This window comes from Eptatretus burgeri, chromosome 10, assembly GCF_056783735.1.
Source record: "Eptatretus burgeri isolate ZD-2024b chromosome 10, Ebu_testis_v1, whole genome shotgun sequence".
In the NCBI taxonomy this organism is placed as follows: Eukaryota; Metazoa; Chordata; class Myxini; order Myxiniformes; family Myxinidae; genus Eptatretus; species Eptatretus burgeri.
This window is the reverse complement of record NC_140970.1, coordinates 61,029,744-61,044,094: the sequence shown is the minus strand read 5'-3', so window position 1 is coordinate 61,044,094 and position 14,351 is coordinate 61,029,744. Positions and strand designations below refer to the sequence as shown.

Below are 14,351 nucleotides of genomic sequence, written 5' to 3'. Positions count from 1 at the left end.
GTTTTTGTTTTTTTACCTCACACATCTTTTTCAGTTGAAACATCAGTAAATAAATTTTATATCCCTCATCATACCGAGCAGTGACGAGTAAATATTACTTCACGGACTCATTTGAGAGAAATCGGCGCGTAAATTATGCGCCGCGAAAAGCGGGACTGCCGTTACGAACTACACTGACATGGCCCGGACACGAAACGCGCTTCACTCGGATGAAAAGGAGAACGGCGCTCGGTTTTCGTGCACATCTCTGCCAGGCTGATGGGCTGAAAAACATACGAACTGCTTATCTATCTATAATTCCAGGTGTGTGTGTGTGTGTTTCATATTAATCGGACAAGTGCTTCCCAAGTTATGGCCATTTATTTACCAACCAATGAAAGGACACGTTGCTGCGTAGGCGTGGCTGCGAAGGCCGGTGCGCGGCCTGCCGACGATGACGTCACGTGCCGTGCCGGTTACCATGGGGATCGGTGCCTCAGTTACCGTGGCATAGGAGTGGCAATGGCAATGGCAGCGAATGCCATGGCTAGCAAAGACAGGGAGGTAAACTAGATTTAAATTTGGATTTTAATTAACTCTGTGTGTGTAAGTATCACAGCAGTTGTTACTTCAATACAAGTGATAATTCGTGGAATGATGTGAACATTCCGTACGGGCACGCACTACTTCCGGATAGTGATGACTTACTGTATTCTAATAATTTCTCGATTTCTTATGCGCATTTATAGATAAACACGATGCCCCAATCCAGTCGTCGTTAAAACCTGTATCTCACTGCGCTGCGACAGCTCGCGACTAGTTGGAGACACCAAATCGCGATAAAACAGCGATAATTTTCACTTGGAATCACACTGAATTTATACTAAAACACATTTGCGTATGGGCAGTTCCATAATTTCGGACGTACATTTTGGACACATTATTAAGATACCACAGACACAAAGATTGAGAATATGAAACTTTTATTTGGCCATGATATGACAAGTGTTTAGTAGAAAACAAGTAACAATGAAAAAATAGTGTCAACACCTTAATGACGTTGGAATAATAAAAAAAAAATACCGTGTGTTCAGACGTACACAGAAAAAATGAATTTTCTGACTTCACAAGTTCAATTAAAAATTTCTGTGAAGTGCGCAGATTTTTTTCAAAAAAAAGTGTATTTATAATTTACAATTTTTGAACAGCTTGTACAATTCCCTTCAAAATGATATATCATTTGTGCTGATAATTTCATTTTGAAATATTGACTTCCTGGTTGACAAATTTATGGAACTGCCCATATGTCTCACGAATATCGCACGAATTTGGCAAAATTTGGGATGAACTTCGCCTGGAGTTCGCATACATGTTGCACGACATTCGCGCGACGTTCAGGTGACAAAAATGAGATGTTTTTGGGCACATGCAACTGTCGCGCGACGGTCACACGACGGTCGTGCGAACATCGCGCAAATGTCATGCAACAGTCGCACGACAACTGTGCGTGACAATTGAGAAATCGGGACTATATATATATATATATATATATATATATATATATATATATATATATATATATATATATATATATATATATATATATATATATATATATATATATATATATGAGGCCTCTCCCTTCCAGCAATCATATTGTCAGTTGGGAAACGAGTAAGAGAGTACCTGACTGAGTACTACAATGCCGTGGGAGCTGTGCCCTGGCAGAACAGGATGGTGGGATTACAGGAGAATGCTGACCAAGCCTGATTGTTCAAAGTGTTCTGTTACTTGTCAACGTTGCACCCACAAACATTGTGTGTGACCCAATTGTTCATCTGCCTTGATAGGGGCTTGTGGGTGTGACCATATTTTCTGTGTGACCTAATTTATGTAAATATATGTGTGACGTGATTTAGGAATGATGGGAAGGTGAAAGGAATGATGGGAAAGTGAAAAGTTTGCATTGTAGGCCATTACTCAGAACAGGAGAGAAAGAGGACAGACAATGTTGGTTTTGCAATATGGAGTATGAGTTTTTTGTTTTTTTTAAAGTCATATCTGGATTGAACTATTGTGAATCTATCTACATTACATTGCATGTCACATTTATCGCACCTTCTGACTCATGGAAACTAAATTGAGAAGGGTTCGAGACCAGTTTGAGTCAACCGCGACGACTCTGTGACTATTTTGAGATAAAATTTGTTGCACAAATTTTTTGAACTTGTTCAAATTTCCAGCGACGTCCTGTGACTCACGTGAGGAAATTGAGAACCACCGCGAACGTTTCCAGACATTTTGGAGAATCCCGTTTGCATTTTGGCACAAGCTGTCCCAGCCCAGTGAGATACAGGCTTTACGAGAGTGAAGGAACGGCCTGTGTGTTTGTTTGAAAGTTTTTTTTGTTTATTTTTTTGGGGGGGTGCACGTACGGGCACGCACGTACGGGCATACGACAGCGAAGGAACGGCTTGTGTGGTTGTTGTTTCTGGCTCGCAGTTTAAAGTTTTTTTTTTCACGTACGGCCATGCACGTACGGGCACGTACTAGTCTATCTATAATTCCAGCCATCTCTGTCTGTCTGTCTGTCTGTGACTGATGTTTCTCGACAACCACTGGTCCGATCTAATTGAAACTTGCCAGGTATATTGCTGGGGACCCGAGGATGTGCCTTTTCAAGGTTTCATATTAATCGGACAAGTGGTTCCCAAGTTATGGCCATTTATTAACCAAACCAATGACAGGACACGGTGCTATGACGTCACAATTATTCTTCTTTTTTTGCACTACGGCCACGCAAGTACGGGCACGCACTAGTAATTCAAAATACCACACCATGAGAAAACGTGGGGACAGGATTATTGAACTGTAAATGGTGAAGACTTATTATACCCTCCCCCAACTTGGAGGCGGCGCTACACGATACACGTTTACATAGCGATTTAGTGTCACCTCTGCTTTTTGTGTCCCCCTCGGCCCCCCTCAAGACACCGGCAAAGATTAAAAAAAAACACATCTCTACGAAAATTGGGGTCATGCTGATCCGATGCAGCAAGTCTGGATGTAATTGGCCCTGAACTGCAGGAGTAGCATGATAAACAACGAAGAAAGTGCAGGCGATAGCCTGACAGGTTTGTGACGAAAATCATGCAAATGACATCACTGTCACCCTGCCCTTTGACATACATTGTCAAAATACATTGACAGCCTCACTTTTGTCCTTCAGAATCTTCTGGTAAAGTTTGACGAAGATAGCTGAGGCGTTCACGAGTTATCGCACTCAGCAAAAACCTTGAGCCGAGCCAACAAATGAGACGGATGTTTAATGAAAATTTTCAGTTTTCATCAAAACAAAGAAACACACAAACACCGGTCTGTGAATTATAGTAAGGATCCTGCGCGCGCGCACACACACACACACACACACACACACACACACACACACACACACACACACACACACACACACACACACACACACACACACACACACACACACACACACACACACCTCAACCATTTATTGTAGAGTCTAAAAGAGTCTTAGGGATCTTAGGAGTCTTCGGAGTCTTTTGGGTCCTTGGAGATTTTGGAGTGATTTGGGTCTTTTGGGTCCTCTTGGTCCTTGGAAACTTTTGGGTCATCTGGGTCTTTTGGGTACTTAGGGAATTTTGGGGTCATCTGGGTCTTCTGTGTCTTTTGGGTCCTCAGAGTCTTTTTGGTCCTCATGGACTTTTTGGTTATTTGGGTCTTTTGGGTCTTTGGGGTCTTAAAGGCTTTTCAAAGGTCGAAGGGGTCTCAGTGGACTGAAGGGTCAAAAGGGTCCATTTTTCGGAGAAACAACGTGTGTTTGAAAGGTTTTTCTTCATTTTTGACGGACAGACGGACGAACGGATGGAAATAGTTAAATATTGAAACTGCTTCACCGCTTAAAAATGAATTCAAAAAAATATTGACAACTATCACGATTTATGATGGAAATTTTTCAATGAAAGTACAAACAGCACAAAACAAAAATATAACAGAAAAATACGACGGATCCAGTTCGGAAACTTCACTTTGATTCAGGTGGAAGGAGCAACTGTGGCACTGACCTCAATGTAGAGAAAACCTCAAACTGGAAAGGTGAGGAAGTTCCGTCACTCAAACCCCTTTTGGGGAAGTTTGGTGACTCAAACCGGTCTCACTATCAGCCATGATCTTTATTGGGCAAACCATTTTTCAAAGTTGACCTCCAAAGCCAGTCACTGACTGGGAATCCTGCATCATTCAAAGTCCTTCCTTGGGACACCTGAACTCTTATCCACCGACAAGACCTTTATCCACAGCTTGATGAAGTATTGCTCTCGCTTCTGGGGTGGTGCCCCTGCCTCTCACCTTCCTCAGCTCCACACCTTAAAAACTCTGGCCTTCAAATCATTGGAATCTCCCGTGATGAAGCTGAGTCTATGGGCATATCACTTTCACATTGCAGATGAGTCGGTGGTCTCTCTGTCTTCTATCGTCTCCTTAATGGTCTTGCACCCTCTCTTCTTTCCGTGCACCCTCCCCGCCCCGCCCCCCTGGTTTCTGGATTGTGCATGTGGTTCACCAACAACCCCTTTCGGGTGAAACTTCCAGAATCCATAATCACTATTTACCTCCACTCATTCGTTCCTCTTTTTTTCCCACCTGCAGAATCAACTTCCACATTCTCTTCAATCTCATTCTTCCTTCCAGGTCTTCAAGACAGCTGTTCACCACCATCTTAGATTCCAGGATTTTAATGGAAGAGCTGTTGGTTTTTTTTACACTGTATTGTAATGGAAGAACCAGCTCACAAAGGACGTCGACAGTATGTGTCCAGTGTGGTTGCTTTGACCTCATGTTTTAGATTACGAGTATCAAATCAGAGTTGAATGAGTATGTAAGAGTATATTATCTCCACGGTAGAGTTGGTAATGGTGGAACTAAATTTGGTGAGCTGATCTTGAACAGTTGGACAATGGTTAGGCCTTTGCGTCTGAGAATGCATTGTTGATTCCATGAGCTCATGCTGAGACTGGAAGGAGGTTTACTGATCAGTTGTTCAGAGGATCCGTTGTGGGACCTTCTTATGGAAAGGAATGACAGGTCACCTTCAACAATGAGGAGAGATGACCCTCAGAGGTGGATCTGCACAAGAGAAGTGAGAGGAACAGCCAGTTAACGTTCACAGGTTTTGAGGATGTGTGTCCTGCACTGATACCATCAGGACCTTTGCAGATGAGAAGTGTTCTTGTTCCTGGCAGTTACCTGTTATTTGGAGAGATATGAAGCAGGTAAGGGAGGGATTCACTATGGCCTGAGAGACTCCTTTTCAAGCAAAGTGAATGAGGTGATGTCATTGACTTTGCACAATCAAGGTTTTACAAATGGCATCAGCTTCATGAACATAGTACCTGTTGTACTTGACTCAGTGGCCCAGTGGACAAGGCCTCAGCCTCCTAAGCTGTTTCTAATGACAATCTGTTGGAGCTAAAGTTATATCCATCCATCGGGACCATACTCTGTGCAGAGCGATGGTGCTGCCTAAGCAGTCTCCTTGGCTATTGGACACAATCCTGGATTGGTTGCTACTCCGACACAGGATATACCAGCAAGCTGGGACTCATTTTTGCCCTCCTTGGAAGGATGACAGGCAGAGTCAACCCCACCTGGTATTGATTCAACAGCCGAGTGTGATTTGAATTCAGGATCCAGGGATCCAAAACCCACCACCCCAAACATTAAGCCAACACCTATCTTGTGTTTGGCATGCTTTAGAAGAGCTTACATGCAAGTTCAAAATATAACCCAACGCTATTGAATGAAAACAAATGATTATAAATCCCACGACCAAACCTAACCCTAACCCTCTTACTGGCAGGTTTACTATTGTACTATGTTTCCTCTCATACTCTCTGTCCTCCTTTCCTTTTCATTGATTTCCTTGGTTGTGTCCAACTGGTGCCCCCACTGCCCCATTGTCAGTTGATTGTTTTTCTTTTTACCTTCCTTCGCCTTTCCATAGTTGCTAATTCAACCGCATTTTGGTGCCTCCCGGTTTTTGTTTACTTGAACAGCCGACAGTTTATATTGTCCAAAAATAAAGAAAAGTACCACTTTCACAAAAAAAGTCTCATCAAAGTTTTTGATCGATTGTCATGTTGTTACAAGGTTTCTGTTGACCTTCGGGTGATTTTCCTCGATTCATCCGTTGGGACCATACTCTGTGCAGAGCATTGGTGCTGCCGAAGCAGTCTCCTTGGCTATTGGGCACAATCCTTTGCGGGTCGCCACTCTGACACAGGATACCAGTGTGAAAAATCATGTCCATAATTTCATTGCATTTGATCTGACAACAGCTACCATTTAAAGTACGCATAAGCAAATGACAAAATGCTTCTCCATTTACAAGCATTATTGACTCCTGAAAAGTAGGATGTTTTTCATTGGTTAACTGACATGTTATAACTAAGAGCAAAACACTGTACCAATGAGAACCATGCCGGTGCTGCTTTCACTGTATGTACGAGTTGCATGCTTGGTGTGTGTTCAAATCTTAGTGCTCGGTCCCAAGCATCAACGAGACATCTTATTGCGAGATAATTGCAGTAGATCAATCTAAAGTCTGTATTAGAGAGAAGGGTATGGCCATGTCTAAGTTTATCTTTATATTTGGGTTTATATTTTACTCATTACAACATATTGTCATGTTCAGGCTGATTAACACCAGCCTGGACAGAGAGCCGAACAGGCTTCACTCGGAGGCGAACAGCCGAGATCATTGGAGATTATGGCGCACATGGGATGGAAGGTGGCGGGGGCGTTAACCAAAAAGGATAGGTCAGGTAAGGGATGGGAGCATGTGCCAGACCAGCACGTCACTACGTCCACTTTCCGCCGGTGCTTCAGCGGCCTCCGTCTGGCCGTCCCACAGGCAGATTCTTGGCCCATCCCCATCTTGAAATGCTGATCAACCTGCTGCAACCACGAACATGGATACCACAGATCCCAGGAGCTTTACCCCATTTCAACTGGTTCACCGCAGCCTGTGTTTCCACAAACGACTGTGGATCACAGTTGATTGGAGGGTCAGCAATAGGGATAGTAACACCATGGACATCCAACGTGACAGCTGGTGGATCAGCCTGGTACAGCCTCTCAAACTAACCGGCCCAGCAGGCCTTCACTTCGGACTCCTCTGTCAAGAGCCGACCACCCTCCACTCTAACTGCAGTACACTGAGGGACCGGCTTGGAGGAACGCAATGCGTGAATTCCCCTGTAAGCAGGATGAGAATCACTTAACCACAGGTGATGCTCTACCCTCTCACAGATTCTTCACATATATGCCTCCTTGTCCACCCCGAGCGCACGTATAGTTTTACGCCTCAGCTCCCTGAACAGCTCAGCTCTGCCATTCAGCCTGGCCCTGCGACTCTGGTCAATGGTATCCAGTGTCCCTTGAGAGACAAAATTGTTCTTCACCTGTGGAAGTAAAATAATTAATTCCATCTTGTGAAATATGAGCATGGACATTTTGGTAACAGAAAGCTCTATGGATCACATGACTATTGCAAAGCACTGGTGTTTCTGTATTAATCACACTGAAACAAATATTTTTCATATTGAGATAAGTGTTCTTTGTCCACAAATTATGTGTTCATTTCTGTTGATGCCTTTAAACAATATGGAAGTATGAAGTCTGTTGAAAGCATTGGCTCGGGTCACTTTATCACCATATAAGGAATGGTTCGCCAGGAAACATCGTCTGCAAAGGCACTGATATAGATTTGAGATAGACTTCAATTGTCTTCAGGATAATTATGTATCAGGTCTCTCACAATGACAAGGTCAGAGTTCATTAAATTTGCAGATGAGTGAGTCAATACTGACAATCCACGAGTAGATGGAATAGAATCTCTGTTCACGATACTGTGGTCTTGTTGATTCCCTATAAACTGTGATATGTCTTGCCCATTTCAAACCTTAGGATCACTGTTTAATTGCACCAGTAAAACACGCTCTCCTGAGTGCATCAGTAAAATGCTCAATACCATCACTGTACATTCAAAGTAAATATTTCAAACCAGATGATTATAAAACAACCAATATAATAATAACGAATATATAATCCCCACACTGGCCCAAGTGCATCTGGGCCTGGCAAGGGATCTTGTTGTTAGTCCATGCTTAGTTGAAGGAAATATGTACCCATCTGTTATGTTTGTTACTCTAAAATATATTTGATAATGGATCATTGCATATTGAAGGCTGTTATATAAATGAATAGATATAGTATGTTAGTTAACTATGCAACAATATAATCTTCTATCTTTCACTTGGTTGCCAAATTGGGGAGAACAACTTTGGTGGTGCCAGAGAGTCCAGCCCCCAAAAGGCATTACAGTCTCATTAACTCTGGCCTCCTATTCAATTGCAAAGTTGTACAAACATAAACTCTGTCTTCCCATTGTCCTCTTACTTTGATTGGAAAGCAGGAGTCTCATCGAACTGCTGAGGTCATGGACCACTGATTGTTCTGCAAAAGCTGTGCAAACCAGATACTCCATCCACATGCTGAGATAAATGCTTATCATTTCCGAAAGTAAATGAAGGTTTTCTGTGTATAGATGCCTCTGAAGGAAGACACGCATTCTTTCACAGCACTATCTGCTTTAATTATGCACAATATTATATTCTCTTTGCTTAAATGACCTTGTGTGCAAACAAAGCTTTCTTGTAGTCTAGTATTGATTAACCAAGTGCCCTGTGATGTTCTGACCCCTCACGATTTTCGAATTGTATAAAAGGCCATGCATTCTAGATCAGAGGCAGAGATCTGCTTGGACTCTTGAGACAAGCTCTTCCTTCCACATATATGTGTTTTTGTAAAATAAACAATCAGCTAAATTATAATGGGTTTTCTCTTTTGGTTGGAAATCTCCACCACACGCCCTCTGGTGAGTTCCAAGACATCTTCCAGCAACATCAAGGACGGTGGTCGTGAAGGCACTCCACAACTCTTCAGGATTCCCCAAAGCACCCAGATCCCCCAAATCTCCACTCAGCCTGTTCGCAAACTCCTCAGCTACCTTCTCTTCCTTGAGCTTGCCAAAATCCAGCCTTGGCTGGGATGGGACCATTCTCCTAGATTTAAGCTGCAACTTCAGAGTTGCTACAACAAGCCTGTGGTCGGTATTGAGGAACTGAGCACTCAGGTAGACCTTGCAGTTCTGGATCATCTACAAATGACTATCAATGAGCACATGGTCAATCTCCTTTGCCAAGAAGACAAAATCCCCCAAAACGAGAGGAATATCTTGTCTGGGGCATTGATCAACCACAGACTCGAGTGTGGCATAGAATGCATCCTTCACTGTAAGATCACTCGCCTCAGTTGGAGCATATACAGAGACCAGGGAAACGACACCCAAGGAGTGACGAATCCTTCGTCTCATAATATGCTCATTGACCGGTGTTACCTCAATTATCATTAGTGTCAGCTTATTTGACACAGCTACAGCTTTGCCCTAATTCCGTCATCCCGTGAGCTGCCCTGCGAAGAGCAGCTGCACAGGATGTACTCCCACGGAGTTGGTTTTCAGATTTCTTTGTGGTACGTTTTGCGGAATAAAGGGTTTTACATTGGTCGAATTGCAAATCTTGCCACCAGAAAGGATACCCATGGGTATATCCTCAAACCCACAATGAATAAACAAACACAAGTAAATTCAACAAATGATGGTTTAATATACCTAAAATCAACAAGTTATAATGAAAATAAACCAAAGGGCGATAATGTAAAGTGAAGTAAGACTAAATCCTAATTTAAGACGTCTCCACTCAGTCACAAAAACAGACAAGGTGAAAGATAAAAATAAAATAAATTCCTCCAGTTGCCGGTACTCAGCTTTGTGTCCAGAGATGACCTTTTTGGAGCCTGGTGTTATCGAACAGCGAAGCCACCTTGCATGAAAATGCACCCAAAATGGCATGGCCACCCTCTGTGGTCACAAACGTGAGGTCATTTACGCGCACAGACTTCAACGCCAGGGCCCACAAACCACTGAACAGTTTTTTCTCTCACCAGCAAGATTGCCATACCGCTCCTCTCACAGCGATGAGCACCTGGTCTCACAAGCACCTGGTCTGCTCACAGCAATGGTGCCGCCTTCTTACTTGAACATATGACAGGAGACTCCGAATTGGAGCTGAGAGACATGTTCCTCTTCTTCTCTCTCCCTCCTCTCTGACAAAATCACACAAACTTCATGATCCAGCCGAACAGACAATGGCTAGCGTCCAATTCCAGCATGCAAGCAAATTCTTTCTGCGACTCATTGGGACTGACTCAATCGCTCAACTTCCCGACCCAGATCTCAACCAATGGTACTCCATCTCTTCTGGATCTGATTTTGGCAAATTTCCCTGACAATATCTGCTGCTCTTCCTCTGCTCCAATCGGTTCTTCTGACCACGTCCTTGTCAAAGTGGACATCTCTCTGACTATTATCAGAGAACCACTTCACCACTGTCGAGTCTGGCATTTCACTCAAGCCGACTGGCAGGGTCTCCAAGCAGCCATCAAACTTATAGACTGGTCTCCTATCGCTACTTTCTCCAACATCAACACATCCTGGGAATTCTTTCAAGAAACTTGCACTCCCTCATGCACAGATTTATCCCCTCTCGTCTTCAGTTGTCCTACCCTTCCATCCCGCCCTTGGTTCAATGAAGCTTGTGGCGAGGCAGTTGTCCTGAAACAACTTGCCTTTGCCTCATGGAAAGCAAACCCAACTGAGGGCAATCTCAGTTCCTTCCATAAAGTTCGGAACAAGTGTGTATCTACACTCAGGAGAGCCAGAAAACAACATCTTTCTAAGCTCAAGTCTGAACTTTCAAACCTCTCTCCCTCCTCACAATCCTGGGGGCATCTAATCAAATCACTTTTTGGTGTATGTTCCCCCTCCATCCCCTCCCTTACCTCAAATGGCCGAACTGCTGATACCGCACGGGAAAAGGCTGAATGCCTAAACTCGGTGTTTGCAGCTAAATCTTGTGTCAAAAACCCATCGCTTTCTCCACCCACCTTAACCAGTTGCACCCAACTGTCCCTGGACTCTGTGTCCTTTTCTTCTGACAAGGTGGAGAGCTTGCTGTCAAACCTCGACTCAGATTCTGCAACTGGTCCAGACGGCATCAGTCCGCGTGTCCTAAAAACCTGCTCTTTGGCTCTTGCTCACCCTCTCTCTGTTCAATTCACCATCTCATTTGCTCAAGGTCATCTGCCATCTGCTTGGAAATCAGCAAACATTACTGCCCTGCATAAAAAGGTGCAAAAACAGATCCCTGCAACTACAGACCAATCAGCCTTCTCCCAACCATCAGCAAGGTTCTGGAATCCATCATCGCTTCAGACATTAAATCCTCCTTCTTCTCCAATGGCTTGACTTCCGATCATCAATTTGGTTTCAGACCAGGTCACTCTACCCTGGATATGCTGCTTCTGCTCTCCCAACAATGGATGGAGGTCTTCAATGCCAGACATGAAATCCGTGCCGTATCCCTGGACACATCACGTGCTTTTGACACAGTCTAGCACCCTGCCCTGCTCACCAAACTCTCTTCCTATGGTATCCAAGGCCATCTCCACTCATGGCTCGCAGACTTCCTCTCCTGTCGCAGACAACGTGTGGCCTTAAATGGAGTTCTTTCATCCCCTCTTCCTGTCCAGGCTGGAGTTCCTCAAGGTAGCGTTCTGGGCCCTGTTCTTTTTCTGGTTTTCATCAATGATCTCTCCGACTCTCTAGAAAATCTTCTATATCTCTTTGCTGATGACTCCACCCTCTGCCGTACCATTGGTCATCCCTCAGACCGGCAAGCAGCAGCTACTTCGCTCACTGCAGATCGAGGTAAATCACAAACTGGTCCAACACGTGGAACATGTCTTTCAATCTGGACAAATCTCACACTCTCACTATGTCTCTCTGAAAGGACCGTTCAGAAAAAATCCCCCATCCACTTTCTCAACAATCCTCTGGAAGAAGTCCTTTCATTCAAGCTTCTGGGTCTCACTATCTGCCATGACCTTTCCTGGGAAAGCCACATTTCAAACCTCGCCTCCAAAGCCAATCGCCGACTTGGAATCCTCCGTCATGCAAAGTCCTTCCTTGGCCCACCTGAGCTCCTGACCACTTACAAAGCTTTTGTCCACAGCCTGATGGAGTACTGCTCTCCCCTGTGGACTGGTGCTCCTACCTCCCACCTTTCTTGGCTTCACCCTGTGGAAACCAAGGCATTTCAGATCATTGGCATCTCCCGCAATGAGGCTGAGTCTTTGGGCCTCTCACTCTCTCACTGCAGGCTGCTCAGTGCTCTTTCTGACTTCTACCGTCTCCTCTCCAGCCTCACCCCCCTCGCGCTCTCTCTCTCTCTCTCTCTCTCTCTCTCTCTCTCTCTCTCTCTCTCTCTCTCTCTCTCTCTCTCTCTCTCTCTCTCTCTCTCTCTCTCTCTCTGCGCGATTTGTCCCCACCGCATTTCCGCAGGGCGCTCAAGGTCCACCACCAACCCTCTTCTGGTAAAACTACCAAAATCACGAATCACTGCTCACCTTCACTCTTTCATTCCTCTTTTTCCCCCCTTTGGAATAAACTCCCTCACTCTATTCAATCCCATTCTTCCCTCCAGGCCTTCAAAACAGCTGTTCACCACCACCTCTTATCATCCCCCATCCAAATCCTCGATCTTTTCAACCCCCGATAATCCACCCAAGCCCATCTCCTTTAAATTCCCTGCTTTCCTTCCTAAAAGTCCCTGTAATGTCCATCTTTTATTCCCCATGTTCCCCGCCCCATCCCTCTCCCTTCCAAAGATCTCCAAATGTCTCTGTTCGACACTGTTTTGTCCTTCCCACTCCCGCCCCTCTTGTCTCATACCCCCCCTTGCTGTACGTTGTGTGTTCGCTCTCACACGAGCCTCGACAAGGTATATAAAAAATTCACACATGTACAATAAGAATCGTGTAGTCTTCTTGACCGTGTCAAGGAGAATACAATCGAGCGACCCTCTGTGTTCTGATCACCATCTCAACTCGATCATCTCCCTCTCCCGTTACACCGACGAATCATGAACCTCCGGGGCGTGGCCTTCTGGTTACCATTCTTTGGGGTGGTGTTTTGCCTGCCGATTGTATTCAGACTCCGTCGGTAGCTGGGTCAGCCATTGTTGCAGTTGATGTTGTAAAATGTTTTTATTGTCGGCTTTGTTAATGCAAAAACGTTGGAAAAGGTCACAGGGGGAAATCACATACTGGGAGAAAGTAGCCTTAAACTCTTCCCAGTTAACACAGCACCACCCACAGTGTGGTGACACGTAACAATCTTAAGCTCACAGTTTTCCACACTTAATTTACATTGACTTGTCTCCAACCCATCCATGGACCATGCTATACTATATAATCCTATCTTCACGATGAAATTCCTCCATCTTCCCCCACAAACATAGCACAGCCCCCTTCCCCTGGAACCGTAGCTCCTGCAAGGTTCAATGGAGGCGTTTCCGTTTCAGCCTTACCACTTACCGACTCACACCTAATTAACGGATGAAATAAATTAGGGGGCTGTGAGAAGCGAGCTGAAGCTAACTTGCCTATTTTCCTTAAAGGCCCAGTCACACCTTGACGTTTTAGCCAGCGATGGCAACATATTAAAATGTATCTAAAACGCTGGCTTACGTTGAACTTTTGATGTTTTTTTTTTTTAAGATTCGGACGTATTCATAGCGACTTGGTCTTATGTATAACGCATTGGTAATGGACACAGAACGTTTCGTTGTGTTATAAATAACTTATACCAACGAATGCTGAACCTGTTGTCGGCCGACACAACCGATGCCCAACGATAGTCTAACTTAGGCATAGCGCGTTGCACGCATCGCCGACGATGTCGTGACGTAGCCTATTAAAAGGCTGACGCACAACGATTCGAATCATAACTGCCGTAGAAATGGAAGTGACAACATCGCGGTCACACCTTGGCGATCTTGCCAGCGTATGCCGACCTAAGAAAAATGTGTCTAAAACGTTGGGGCACGTCAAATACGGTATGAGTAAGTTTGGTATACGTGAGTAGAACGCTAAAGTACGCTATCATACGTCGTAGTAAGTAGAGTACGTCAAGAAATTTTAAACATGTTCAAAATTTTACGACATACTCGGCGTATGACACACGTTCCGCATGCGATGGGGATAAGTTTTACACACGATATGTGGACGCTTACACACGTCCACAAAGGCTACTTATAAGCTACTCATAAGTTGAAACACGTCGCGGTAATGTCTTTTTTATGCGAAACTTATTTCTAACT

The 14,351-nt window shown here is 44.4% G+C and overlaps 1 long non-coding RNA gene across 1 annotated transcript in view; it reads left to right on the top strand.

Moving 5' to 3' along the window:
- Positions 1–30: 30 nt before the first annotated feature.
- The window catches only part of LOC147018684 (uncharacterized), a 33,370-nt gene continuing 19,049 nt past the window's right edge, over positions 31–14,351 (top strand). Inside the window, exon 1 of the long non-coding RNA XR_015062490.1 lies at positions 31–303. This is a non-coding gene — a long non-coding RNA (uncharacterized LOC147018684). The remainder of the gene's footprint in view (positions 304–14,351) is intronic.